This window comes from Cyprinodon tularosa, unplaced genomic scaffold (genome assembly GCF_016077235.1).
Source record: "Cyprinodon tularosa strain WSP-4 unplaced genomic scaffold, ASM1607723v1 ctg230, whole genome shotgun sequence".
Classification (NCBI taxonomy): domain Eukaryota; kingdom Metazoa; phylum Chordata; class Actinopteri; order Cyprinodontiformes; family Cyprinodontidae; genus Cyprinodon; species Cyprinodon tularosa.
Window position 1 is genome coordinate 1,321,196 of NW_024038862.1, and position 14,831 is coordinate 1,336,026.

General features: G+C 36.6%; 1 protein-coding gene and 1 long non-coding RNA gene across 5 annotated transcripts in view; one reads left to right on the plus strand and one right to left on the minus strand.

Moving 5' to 3' along the window:
* Positions 1-14,831, plus strand: part of dlgap3 (discs, large (Drosophila) homolog-associated protein 3) — a 237,876-nt gene that overhangs the window by 141,981 nt on the left and 81,064 nt on the right. The window lies entirely within an intron of this gene.
* LOC119784665 lies at positions 1,877-5,088 on the minus strand. Its single transcript, XR_005280958.1, has 3 exons — positions 4,907-5,088; positions 2,153-2,216; positions 1,877-1,999 (listed from the first exon to the last, which is right to left on the minus strand). It is a non-coding gene; the product is annotated as an uncharacterized LOC119784665 (long non-coding RNA).

A 14,831-nucleotide genomic window follows, 5' to 3' on the forward strand; every position in this document is an offset into this window, starting at 1 on the left:
TTTTTGGCTTTATTTCTTCTAAACCACTGTCAGACTTGTCTTGTTTTCCCTCTTTTTTGGGAAGTCCTTCTTCCTACAGCTTTCTTCAGAGAGATGCAAGATGTCTCCCTGAGGCTCATACACGAACACAAGCAGAGAGAGAGCGAGAGCTCTGTGAAATGATAATGGCTTTTGATTAAAGATTGTGACTGATATGATGTCACCTTTCCAAGGAAAGCGTGAAGCTGTAGCGAAGTGACAGCGGGAAAACAAACAACTTTGCCCATCTAGGAACTTGTCGTTCTTGTCTGCAAATTAGCACAAGTTCAGTCAGATTTCCAGTATCCAGGTCTTGCAGCAGATTCTTATTTGAAGAGGGAACCTCTACTCCAGTCTCAGGTATTTTACTGCCTCTAAAATGATTTTTTTTCCAGAATTTCCCTGTATTCAGCAACCATTTTCTCCTAAACTTAAACTTCCTTGTAAGGCACCCCCACAGCACTATCCTGCCTCTTACCATGCATCTCTTTGTAGGTTGTAGCTTCATGATAATGGGCCATGTTAGTTTATCTCCAAACATACAGTAGTGTTTTGTATGTCCGACAAGAGTTTAACATCTTTCCCTTTGATGTGGCAAACTTTAAAATACACCTTCTTGTGTCTCTCCATTAACACGGGTTTCCTTAATGCTAATCTTCTACAAAGATAGGGCTAAATGAAATGGCCAAACCTTACATCATAATAAATTCTTTAAGTTTGCTTGATATCTTGTGATAAATAAAGAGAAATCATGAAAAACTGAAAATACAGTGCAGTTCGTTCACTGTGCCATATTTTAACCATTGCATCGAAATCTGGGGGAACTCATCAGTTAAATTTAGAAACTTTATTTATGTTACAGAAGAGAGCTGAAATATACACAGAGTTGGTTATAAAGTACACACCACTAAATTATTTGTTTAATCCAGAATATTAAAGCATGAAGATTTTGTTAAGCTTTGAATACAGTTAATTCTGTTCAAAGCAATATGTCAAAAATCACAGAAAAAACAGCACATTTTCCATTTAGAGAATTAGTTTAGAAGAAAACAGAATTTAAATCATGTAAAACACTTAAACAGATGTGTCCGTCAGTATTCAGGAATTCACTTCATGGAGATCTAAAAAGCTGTAACAAAATTGTCAATGTTTGAAAAAAATCATATTCAATCACTAGTAATATTAAGAGGTTCTTATTCGTTTTTTTTCTAACATGTATTTTTATATGAAAAAGAAAATTGGCACAGTACTGCCTTTGGTCTTGGATAGAAGTATTGATATGATTATTTCCTTAAAAACTTTCATTTTGGCTGACAGCTGATTTGCAAAGGTGTCTTACGTTTTTGATTAGGGTTAGACAAAAAATGGATTTTATCTTCTTTCTCCTTCCTTTTGCTCAAGGACAACATGTGACAGAAAGTTATTGTTTTTGTTGTGATGTTTCCACAGCGCAATAATCTCCATCTTAATCTTAATACAGTACAGGTTTTTATCATACATATATTTTTATGCAATATCTGAATAAAGAGATGAGAGTAAAGCTTGCTAAGCCTTTCTGATTTTATTTAAAAATCAAAACATTGCAAATCATTTACCGCACTTTTCCCACTACATTGTGGGAGAACCATACAAATGTCAATACTTTTGTGGTAGCTGTTCTCTGTCAAACAATTACCCAATAAAATACACCAAGAGTTTTGGTGTATAAAATTTCTGTGGGACACAAATATTCTTTATAGACAATAAGCAGTCAAAGCTGTGCTACTGATTGGCTCAAACCACCCCACCCCTATCCCCACAAGACTCTATTTCCATGGCCTTCTTCAAATCAGTGGCCTTTCTCTCCATTTGTTTGAAATTTACTTTCTCCTTCACTGTGGCTTATCCCTCCATCCATCTCTTCCTTCCAAAGGGGCTCTCAAGTTTCGCTGGAACTGTTTTAGTGTAATTGATAATGGTCTGTAATTCACTTCTGGCTCCGCTATGCCAGTCAGAGGTCCACCCGTAAAAAAGAACAGAGAGAGAGAGGGAGAGATTTTCAAGATGTATTGAGTATCTCATCTTATTTTAAGTAATTTATTAAGTCTGCATACTTGATCTTCTCCTTTTACAATTCTTGGAAGGACTTACGTACCTTTGGAACTGTGGACAGGTGTCGGTAGAATGCAGCAAGTGAAGGTTTTGGCCTCAATATTGATCTGTGAGTGGGAAAAATGGGTTTAGGAAGGTGTGTTGGTCAATTGATAAGTTTTCATCTTTAACATTGATTCCAAGGTGCGCGCACCTAGTACACCTGGGAAACAAACAATACCAGGATGCCCTATGAGAATAGTACAACCTAATGTAGGTGGTATGAAGTTTCAGGCAATATCCTGCAAGGAAGCCTTGTCCTGCAATGCATTTGAATGTTAATATACAATGTACCACCTACCTGAGTTTTGCTATTTTCTTTTACAGTAAACCCCTTTACCAAAAGAGTGCTTAAGGCTGTTGACCCTGTCAATCTGTTGATACTCCTTGCCGCAGAGCAACAATAGTTCATAGTAAATGTTGGAAAAGTACAACAATGTGTTTGAGGAGTTGACTTCCATATTTCTCAGATGCCAGAACAATCAAGCTGTAACAATTATCTAATCAATGGATGCCCTGCATCAAAACTTACAGGACTTCAATGTTCTGTTGCAACCATATTTTTTTTTGCCAGATATTGACAATATACTGTTAAGCAACTACGCAATGGTCATAATGATATGCCAAAGCTGCAATGTAACCCTAAACTGAGATTCCCTGACTTGTTACATACAACTCTAATGTTAAACGTTATTTCCATCCACAGATACAGAATCCAACACAGACCCCGTTAGGATGAGGCAACAAGGAAGCAACCTTCCTACCCTTGAGCAACAGCAGAGTATGAATAATAAAGGGATCCCATATGTTGCAGCTTGTAAAACTAGATCACCAACTGTGTGCCCAAGGAAGTTTGGGATGCTCAGGGGCACCTTAGGGCATCTGGGGTGGCCGGCTTTAGACCTAGCAGGCTGTCCGCTGCACGTTGCCCACCTCAGGGTGACATAGACACACTGTGGGGATTTCAACAACCTCAAAAGGCATGACAGGAGCCACTGTGAAAGTAACTTTTTATTTATTTTACTTTTAATGTGAGCCACAAACAGCTTATCTAATTGAGCGGTGATGGTACATTTAAAGTTGGATAACCTTATTGGACAGCATCCTTATTTTAACAAGTTACTATGTAAGATTGGTTGAAGTGTAAGGGTTATTTTAAAGGTTAAATCTTTAATGTCCAAGATCATCTTTTGTCCTTGAATAGGGGAAGTTTCAGGTCTTCAAACTCGAGTCCAATTAAGATCTTCAGCCTTCATCCCATGTCAGGTTTAAGGCCTTTCATCTGAGGTGCGATTTAAATGATTTAAGAGGCCAGTTTCAGTGAGGTGCTACTTCATTACTGTTTCATTTCAAGCCCCAGTAAAGTCTTCATTCTTGAGAGGGAGGTTCAAACATCATCTTAAGACTTAATCAAATTGCAAGTAATACATCCCATTTGCATTTTAAGTCAAAATAAAAAATTAAAAGGTAGGATAATTTTAATGATTCATATATGTGCTTGTTAAACCCTAATATTACCTGCCGGCTAAGTGTCAAGCAGTTTATATAATTAGGACAAGATTTGGAATTGAAATGGGGGGATTATTCCTAACAAATAGCTCTTTTACTGTGCATTTGAGTTGTCCTTGATCTAAAAACACTATACTATAATTTGAAATGGCTGGAGCCAGTAAAGCCTCCACATATACAACCATGTATGATGTAATGATGTGAGATGTGACAGGGGGACTCTGGTGATGTATAAAATCCTTCTTTAACTGTTATCATTGCCTGAGTTTCAGCCATTTCTCTGGTCTGAGTAACATAACAAATCATATAAAAACTTTTGTCATGTCTCAGATATTTACAGTATTTTGTGGACTATAGAGGCAACTCACTATAAGCCGCACCACTAAATCTTTTGAACAAAATGGACTTGTACGTATATAAGCCGCATTGGGCTATAAGCAGCTGATATCTACTGAACTGTATCCCACCAAACCTGTAGGGGGAGCTCTACATATAGCCCTGGAGTAGGGATAAAGAAGAATGCTAGCTCTTGCTAGCTTGTTGGTTCGCAGCAGTTAGAGCTTCTAATGAAAGATGGGGCTTCGTTAGCTCTTTATTTTAGCTCTGCAGGAGTTGACAAAATGTCAAAATGTGTGAATTCAGGACATTTGTTCTTCGTTGTGCATGCTGCTAGCATGTTATTGTGCTAAATGAAAATTAGCCCCTTATTCTTTCATTTCCAACGTTGACATCCCCCTCTGGCGGTTAGGAAAAATCCACAGAAAAGTATAAGCTTATAGTCTGGAAAATATGGAAATAAATATACATTATGAAGTGTTACTGTATGTACAGTATAGTCAATGTTCTGAGTGATCTCTTTTCAGGAAAGAATCATGGAGAAAAAGCTTAATGGGTTAGGGCAGGCATACTTTATTCGATATTTTTCAATAGTTGTTCTCAGCTACATCTAAAACAGTAGGACGAAGCTGCAAGGTTTAAAAGTTCACAACTTAAGATATCTGTTCTTATGGTGTATGGCCAGATGCTCTGATGCAATCTGACTGCTTACGCTGTACATCCAAAACCACTCGTCATACTCAGTGCCTTGCAGAGAAAATGGAATTGTTCTGTATTTATAAATAGAAGTACATGTCCCGTATTTAGTGAAAAAGCAATGCACTTTTTCCCTTATTACCGTGAGAGTAAAAAAATGGTCAGTAAAAAGCTAATGGAAAATGAACAACAAGGGCACATTTGATACAAAACTTACGGTAAACTTGATCCCGGGACTAGTCCTGTATTGTGACCAATGAGCTGACAGCATATATGTAACGATCCAGAATACCCTCATCCTATTGGTCGAGCCAAGTGTTGCTCACGGAGAAGATAGCAGGAGACAGTTATTTAAATGCTGAAGCTGCTTTTGGGGGCGGTGCACCTTTACATAGCGATCCTCCTCTGAAAAAAAATGAGGCAGAAATATTGGGAGGAATGAAAAATAAATAAATATCTGGGTGGAAAATGTCTGGGATAGTGAATATAAAGTCCAGTGCAAATATACATCTAATTCAATACAGATTTGAGTCAAATAGTTAAAAAAAAATTTCCCACACAAAGGGGGGTTAAAAAAATCACGTCAGGAGGGGTAAAGGCAATCGGTTCAGCACATGAGGTCTCCCTTTTTTTTTTTAAGGGAGTTGGCAACCCTAGATGGCAATGATCAGACTTATCTATCCAAGTTAGTTTAGATAAAGTCTAAGCCGATTTCTTTTTCTTTATATCATGTAGTAGAAACTTGAGTCCAAATTTTAAGACTTAAGCTCCCATCTCAGGTGTATTTTTATATCAATATGTCTCTGGTTTGATGCTGACTTGATTTGTAAAGAAAATCTACTAAATACTAAATAATTGGGCAGCTGTTTGTTGGACTGCTGAGTGAACAACAAGCTAAATCTGTACCTGTATACCCTAATATCAAAATGAACTGTGTTACTGAAATTCATATTGATCTTTCTAAAATTGTTGTTTGAGGAAATGAGGTCAACATGATGTGGGTAACTTATTGCCAAATGGGCATGAAAATATAATAAAATTATGTTTTTTTTGTTTGTTTTTCTGGAAACTGGGAATTCAAGCAATATGTGATATAGTTTTACCTTATGGTGTTTAGGTATGAGTGAATAAAAATGAATGCAGACTTCTTCCATGTTCTTCCAAAATTAGACCATAAAATCCTAAAAAGAAAACTAGATGCAAGCAGTTTTCCACCAAGAACAATACCTTTCTTGTAAACAACATAATGCCATAAAAATGAGTAAGGTTTTTTTTTTTGAAGATGTTTTTCACTTATGAATACAAAATAATATCTTCTGCTCTGATTTCTCATCAATGTTTGATGCATTTCATTTAGGATGACCATCAAGTAACCTAAAGCCATCATAATGCATTTCAAAGAATGAAATCTAAAGCGTTGATATTTATCCATAATAACTTTTTAAAGCACCTTGCTTTGGATTGTCTCTCAGTGCACCAAAAGCAAGCAATCATAAAGTACACCAACATCTTTCACCTCCCTGCTTCTATTTGTTGCTCCACTGCGCTTATGAATTAAGCCCACAGATTTGTTTTCTCTCCAACACTTAGCGGACTTATCAGGTTCTGACATGGCTGTGCTGTCGCTGGCCCAGCCCTCAGTTGGCAGCATGCTGGAGAGTTGCTTTGTTTGGTGAGATGTGTTCAGCAATTCAATTTTCTCCGCTTCACAGGACAACTGGAAAAGAACGAGGATTGAGGAGGCAGTAATTGAAAGGCAGTAAAACTCATCGCATGGTCCATTTCTTTGACCTGTATTCCCCCTTTTGTGTTTGTAGCACCTATATTTACTGTATAGTTTTCATTGCTGTCTGACCAATAGCTTAACTCGTCTTTTTTGGACAGTTTAAATTGTTATCAGTTATTGACGAAAATATGTGTCTCTGCTTTGCCTTTAATAGACAGATCCCTCTGTATTCTTCCAAAACTTCTGGCTAGACCTCTACAATATATAAAGGTTTTGAATGAAATAGTTTTTACTTTAAAAATTCTAAGTTATCAGATTTTGACTTTCTGCAACCTCATTCATCAAAGATTGCTTAATAAGTCTGTTTTTATGCCCAAACTCTGAAAATGGCATATACAGAAGATATTTAAAGATTCATCGAATCATCACTGCACAAAAACAACCACATTTTCTATATAATCACAATTGTGCGTTTAAGGCACCGCCTTTTGTTCAGCCCTCTCCCCTGTTCAAGGTCAGCCATAAATGATCCATGCAAACCACCACATGAATGTGTCATGATTGGTTTAAGCGATCTGACCCACATGCAGAGAACCACTCAGAGACCGAGGGAAAAAGTTTAACAGGTTTATTAAATGTAGACGAATAACAGAAGTTGGATCTGGAACTAATTGGACTGGTGAACCGGAACTAAAAAGTGAAGGGGAGATCACAGTGATCAGTTCAGGGACCGTAGGAAATTTGACTGAGGCTTGAATGTTACTGGAGAAGGACTCATTTTTGAGGGGGCTCTAGTCAATCCTTGAATCCAGCTTGTGGGGGTTAATCCAGAGAAGAGGGAACTCGTTGGAGGGCAGACAGATAGACTAGAGTTGGACCCAGAGGAGTTAAGGAGCGGACTGTCATTCGGATTTCCGAAGAGGACTTGAACGGTTCAGGTGGAGGTTTTTTCACTGCTCATTGTCAGTTAATCCTGCCAGGGGGAGAAGGTCCAGGTATCCAGTTACTTAGGAAGGCTTCCTGCCGAAGAGCACAAAAACTAGATAAGACTCAGAGAAACAAAGCTTAGGTTAGACTCTGCTAATCTCAGCTCGGCTAGAGTACCCTAAATTGGCAAACACTCTGGTGTCGAGGTAGTGACAGCCCACTGCTGAAATACTCCTAGAGTAATGATCCAAAGAGCAGCAGGTGTGCAGGGAGGCCCAACGAGGACAGGACACCACCTGGTGGTGGAGAGAGAAAAACACACTAACAACCCACACAAACTGGATTCCTAATAGGAATGTCTGTGTGGATGTAAATCAGCCTTCTGAGCAATGTTAGTTTATGAATGACATGAGAGGAAAATGCAGTTTAACCGACGCAGAAATAGATGTGTTAGAGTGAGGTGGAAGGTCAGGAAAATATTTTTTGTTAGCCACAAAGGTGGTGTGGCAAATACAAATAAATATTAGATATGGCAAGTGAGTTTGATGGATGAGCTGATTATATCAATAATTCTTGGCCATAGGCAGTACTGAGCCAAGCACTGGTTTTGATATCTCAGCTTTATGGATAATTTAACTGAATTATTTTGCTCTTAAAAGTTGCTTCATTCAGAAAGTGAATTAATCGTTGTTTATGTTTGTATGTGAAGCCTGTTTAGGGTTTATTCTGGAAAGAGCTGGTTGCCAGAAACTACAGAGTGGTCAACAGCTATAATTAACATATGAAATAGAAACTTACAAAAGCAGAACATCTGAATTAACACCACTTTATGGTATTAAAGATGGTCAGTTACATCAATCTAATAAATTTAGATGGTTGTTTATTTCTTCATAGATACGTAGATTATCTTTGTTCTTTAATAAACTACTGCCTGAAACCGAATCTGTGTTTTTGCCTATATTAAATCACTTATTTATATATGTTAATTACCTTTTTTATACTGTCTATACCGTGAAATCTTGGTTATCGGTATTTATCTATATTAATTTATTATTGAAACCCAGCTGTCTTTTTCAAACTCAATTAAATTAAGAAATACTTTATTAATCTTGAAGGAAAATTTAATTTTCCAGTAACATAGTTTTTTGTTTTTACTCTTATTTTTCATTGAGTTGTAGGTGTTATAGCTGTTGGCAGAAATTATCCTCTGGTCTTTCTTGCACTGGATCTGGAGAAGCCACTGACTGAAGACACTCAGTTGTTGCTTAAAATAATCTTTTGAAGAGGATTCTCACTGTTGTCCATGGTCTTTGTCACTTTCTGAAGAATTCTCCTTTGTGAAATAATCTCCAGAGGTTCTAGAAGAGTTCCTAGAAAGCCGACCTTCTTCATTGGCTTGTTGAGCTTATTTAAGACAGTTGCTCTGATGCTGTTACCTCAGCAGATGATGTTTTTCTACCTCCTCCTATTTAAGAAGTGATGAACATTGATTGTTTAAGACATAGATCCAAGAGCAGTGCTCTAAGAAATCTAATCAGCTAATAAACCAGTAGTCATTATACTCATTATGGGTCAGGGAATCTTGAACCCATAAAAAAAAAGAGTTCCATCTTCCATTTTCAGTTTTCCCCAGAAGAGGAACATCCATTGTGCACCATTACCTACAGGTGTCAAATAGGTATTCAAATGTTTTATACATCTATTCGTGTGAAAGCTTCACAAATTGTTACGTTTATGTGTTGATCTACGACTTGTCCTGTTGATCACAGAGGAGAGGAATGTGATGGTGAAAAATTGTTTGAAATACTATGCAAACTTTGATTAAAAAGTTGAGGTCTCGGGCCTAATTTATTTGATATATATATATATATATATATATATATATATATATATATATATATATATATATATATATATATATATATATATATATATATATATATATATATATATATATATATATATATATATATAAATGTTTTATGTTAAGGGATATTAAACTTGGGTAGGACTTAATTTGGGTTCAATTCTTCACCTCATTGTCTGTGTGGTTTACCGTTTTTATCTGAAAAAATGTTTCAAAGCGTGCTTCAGAGCTTAAGTGAGTGACAGCATGTTTTCCACACCATGTTTGTTTTTGATAAAACAACCAACCGTGCCCTGTGCATGTTTCAAGCCCTATTTTGCTTTATAAGTTAAGCCTCTGATACTTTAAATGCTATAAAGATGCTATAAACCTTATTTATATAACAAGTTTATGTGTGAGGTAATAAAGAAGGTAATAGAATAAGAAATAGAGACAGGGAAATATTTTGTGTTCACTTTAGTGTGAATGTTTTTGCCTGTTTTTATGGCCTGAGATATGATTTGGAGTCGAGCCGCATAATTCAGAGGGGATAGAAGATTATGCACCATCTGTGTCCATTTCCCTGTGGCCCTGTCAAAATTGATCCACAACCCTTGACCTTTTCAGAGTGCTTTCCAGCCGCTCCGTCCTGTCGGTGTGTTGCTCTGCAGGCTTGTGGGTGTTCTGTATATTTGCTGTGTTTTGGGGATGACTCAGCTTGCATTTCCATAACCTTTCCACTCTGTAACAAAGTGCAGGTAGGGCACACTCAGGATGATGTTTCTCTCGTCTCTGTGTTGTGGCACAAATCAAAGGTCAAGGTTTGTCTGTTGGACTGTGGAATACTGCTGCACCAAATAAACAGTGTTTGCTAAATAGGTCATATTAAATAATAGATATGTTTCCCCTCTTTTTTCCACTTATAGCAGAGTGTTTGTGTCTCAACTAAAAAGCTTTTTGTGCTAAACAACAAAAGACATAATGGTGTTTCTTAGCCAGACCAAACTGGCCATGCATGCAAAAGGGAACTGTGGCCCTCATAAAATATTTTCATAATGATTAAACACATATTTTTATTTTACTAGCTATTTCAAGGTCTGATTAGCTCCAGACTTTTAGGGCCTCTGAATTATATATTGTCTCTGACATCTATGGAAGGAACAGGAGCATAATCCACTGCTGTCTAAAAAGATCATGTTGTTTGCATTGATGGGATGACAGTGAAATGCTTTAGAAGGAGAGCAAGCTGTGTCTTGGAGCGTAAAACAGCATTTCAGTAAAGGAACAATATGCTGGCAGTCAAACATGGTGGTGGGACTGTAATGGTCTGGTGCTGCTTTGCTGTTATAAGACCTGGAAAGTTTTACAATATTAATGAAAACATACATTTTTTGGGCTGCACCAGGAAGAGTAAATGTGCTTCATATATTCAGCCAAAGCACATTTAGGTTATGCGGGAACTAAAGGGGAATTTGCTTGACAAATTTTAACATGTTTAACATGTTATGTCATCTCAAGGCAATTGATTAAAAGTTTTCTATCTAAGGAAAACCAGTTGATTGCGTCGACCCCACTAACCACTGCTTGATTTTGTTGTATTATACCACTAATTATAATTATAAATAAATTTATCTAATTTCTAATCTTCTTGTAATTTAGGGCTAGTTCTACATTCTGAATATTGTATGAGTTTGTTTTCATATGTTCATCTTGGCTTAAATCTTTTACTTTTAGTTGTTTTGTTTGTAGTCTAAGGTCAAAAAGTAAAAAATATGGCACATTTACTTTACCATTCATTGTGCGTCATCCCTGTTGAAATGCATAACTATGTACAGTAGAACGCAACAGAGATGCACTGACCCGACAGCTCTAACGGATATTGGCTCTAATATTGACTAAATAGCTGGATTGGATCAAATATCGACACCCAATCCAGTACACTATACATGGAACTTTTATTTATTTATTGGTGCTGCTTATTTGTTAATTAACAAAATAAAGTACATTTCTATCTGTGTTTATTTATTACCTTTTTTTAACAATGTTAATGTTGAAGCTATTGCCTTCATTCACATAACAAGATATATGGTTCGTTCATTCAACAGCTGAATCGGATCGGTATTGATAGGCCAAGGTATCAGTATTGGATTGGATCTGGAAAAAAAAACTGGATCTGTGCATCTCTAGAACACAATTGGGCCATTTGTGAATAATTTTAAAACATATTTTAGAAGCATTTAGTTAGACCTGAATAGCTTTTTGCCCATCAAACAAAATCATGAATTGAGAAGGGCCTTTTGTTTTTAACCTGCAAACAATGTAGACATGACAAAAAAGAAGTAAGTGTGAAAAAATATTTTTAACAGTAATGTAATTACATTAAAGATTTCCTTTATACACTAGCATCCCAATTTCCTTGAAAAAGTGCCAGGTTTTTTTTTTTACTCAATATGACTACACCTCTGTGTTGCCTGCGTACACATCATCGCAATTGAAAGAAAACAGAAGAACTGCCTTAAATTGGTTTTAGTCACATGAACTCTATCGGTGCCTGATCTGCCTTTTGGTGTAGAGTTTTTATTTTTTATTTTAATTTTTTTACTTTTACAAATAGTTCACAACTAACAAGACTTGACTTTTTTATGGTTTTACAATAGACACTAGTGAAATATGTGTGATAATAAGAGAGCTGCTCAGTTTAGATCTTCAACCTACAGTTACTATAATGCATACCTGCTTTAAAATGCATACGCACATTTTACAACAGTAACCCTATAAAAATATATAAAATATTTTTATTAATGTCAGATAGATACAAGGTTGAAGGTGGGTAATGCTTTCTTTTTTTCATTTTTTTTTTTTTTTTGCTGGATGTTACTTGTTAAAAAAAATCAAGGTCAGAAGGTCAGAGTGAGCTGTTACCAGCAGCTGTTTTGTAAAAATAGTCAAATGCTTTTCTTAATGTAAGCATTTTGTAATGAACTGAAAATCAATTTTACTATTCAAGCAGCAGTATAGGAAATATTTTGAAAACCTGATCATAAAAACTGTGTAACTACTGTAACCATTGACTTAACTATGTTATGTATTGCTATTTTCTTTTGTTTTTTTTATGTATCTCACCATTAAATCTACTAATCTATTTACAAAGGATTTAGATACTTTATTTGAACTGAATCTGGAGTTTTGAAAAGTTATTTCATAAAAAAAATGAAAATAAAACATGGTTTTAATACATGAAAATGATATTGTTTTGTTTTTTTTCCTAGGGGGTTATTTCCCAATTGTATTTTTGAAAAAAAAAAAAGCACCACAGAGTGATAATGTCCAAGTTTGGTTTTACTACTATATGCTGTTCTTGTCAATTTCATGCCATCATCACACTAATGTAATGCAATGTACTGTAACATATTTAGCTGATCTTGCATTGGAAGATAGCCTGTCTTTGGTAGATAACCCTAAAGCATTGCCTACCTACACAGTTAACACTGACAGACGGCCACAGAGTTTTAGACATCCTGAAAAGTTATGCATCATGAGCACTGTGGGTCTCACAAAGAACTTTTCATTTCCCACGCATTGTGCAAAGCCATTAACATTTCGGTGCAGTGTTTCCATAATTGCATTACTTAGTCTTACACAACAAGACGCAAACCCTCTCGGCCTGATATTCAGAAGGTTTGTGCATCTTAAAACAGGTGAAAAAGTGCTTGTACATGCAGAGAAGATGTTCAAAAAAGTTCCAAAGTGATTTCAATGTATGATTCAGGAGACAGAAGTTAGAAACAGATTGTTCTTATGACCAAGCGACATACAGGTGCTGGTCATAAAATTAGAATATCATGAAAAAGTAGATTGATTTCAGTAATTCCATTTAAAAAGTGAAACTTGTATATTATATTCATACATTACATACAAACTCATATATTTCAGATGTTTATTTTGTTTAATTTTGATGATTACAAATGACAACAAATTAAAATCTCAAATTCATCATATCAGAAAATTAGAATATTACTGAAGACCAATAAAAACAAAGGATTTATAGAAATGTTGGCCAACTGAAAAGTATGAACATGAAAAGTATGAGCATGTACAGCACTCAGTATTTAGTTGGGCCTCCTTTGGCCTGTATTACTGCAGCAATGCGGCGTGGCATGGAGTCGATCAGTCTGTGGCACTGCTCAGGTGTTATGATAGCCCAGGTTGCTCTAATAGTGGCTTTTAGCTCTTCTGAATTGTTGGGTCTGGTGTATTGCATCTTCTTCTTCACAATACCCCATAGATTTTCTATGGGGTTAAGGTCAGGAGAGTTTGCTGGCCAATTAAGAACAGGGATACCATGGTCCTTCAACCAGGTACTGGTAGCTTTGGCACTGTGTGCAGGTGCCAAGTCCTGTTGGAAAATGAAATCTGCATCTCCAAAAAGTTGGTCAGCTGCAGGAAGCATGAAGTGCTCTAAAACTTCCTGGTATGTGGCTGCGTTGACCCTGGACCTCAGAAAACACAATGGACCAACACCAGCAGATGACATGGCACCCCAAACCATCACTGACTGTGGAAACTTTACACTGGACTTCAAGCAACGTGGATGAAGTGCCTCTCTTCTTTTCCTCCAGACTCTGGGACCTTGATTTCCAAAGGAAATGCAAAATTTACTTTCATCAGAGAACATGACTTTGGACCACTCACCAGCAGTCCAGTCCTGTTTCTCTTTAGCCCAGGCAAGACGCTTCTGACGCTGTCTGTGGTTCAAGAGTGGCTTGACACAAGGAATGCGACAGCAGAAACCCATGTCTTTCATACGTCTGTGTGTGGTGGTTCTTGAAGCACTCACTCCAGCTGCAGTCCACTCTTTGTGAATCTCCCCCACATTTTTGAATGGGTTTTGTTTCACAATCCTCTCCAGGGTGCGGTTATCTCTCTTGCTTGTACACTTTTTTCGACCACATCTTTTCCTTCCCTTCGCCTCTCTATTAATGTGCTTGGACACTGAGCTCTGTGAACAGCCAGCCTCTTTAGCGATGACCTTTTGTGTCTTGCCCTCCTTGTGCAAGGTGTCGATGGTCGTCTTTTGGACAACTGTCAAGTCAGCAGTCTTCCCCATGATTGTGTAGCCTATAGAACTAGACTGAAAGACCATTTAAAGGCTTTTGCAGGTGGTTTGAGTTAATTAGCTGATTAGAGTGTGGCACCAGGGGCCATCAATTTTGAACCTTTTCACAATATTCTAATTTTCTGATATGATGAATTTGAGATTTTCATTTGTTGTCATTTGTAATCATCAAAATTAAACAAAATAAACATCTGAAATATATGAGTTTGTATGTAATGTATGAATATAATATACAAGTTTCACTTTTTAAATGGAATTACTGAAATCAATCTACTTTTTCATGATATTCTAATTTTATGACCAGCACCTGTACATTAATGGTAGGAGGAAATACAAATGCAAACACCATGGCCAAAGCGATTTTCCAAATCTGAAACTAAACTGCGGCTACTGTTTTAGCATCTTTTTTAGTATTTCTGGTGCAAATGATGTGTGAACTGACAGGCCAAAATATCTGTGGTCAGTGTTGCAACAATGACACAAAGGCACAATTAAACATATTGGGACCGTCAGAAATAACAATTGTA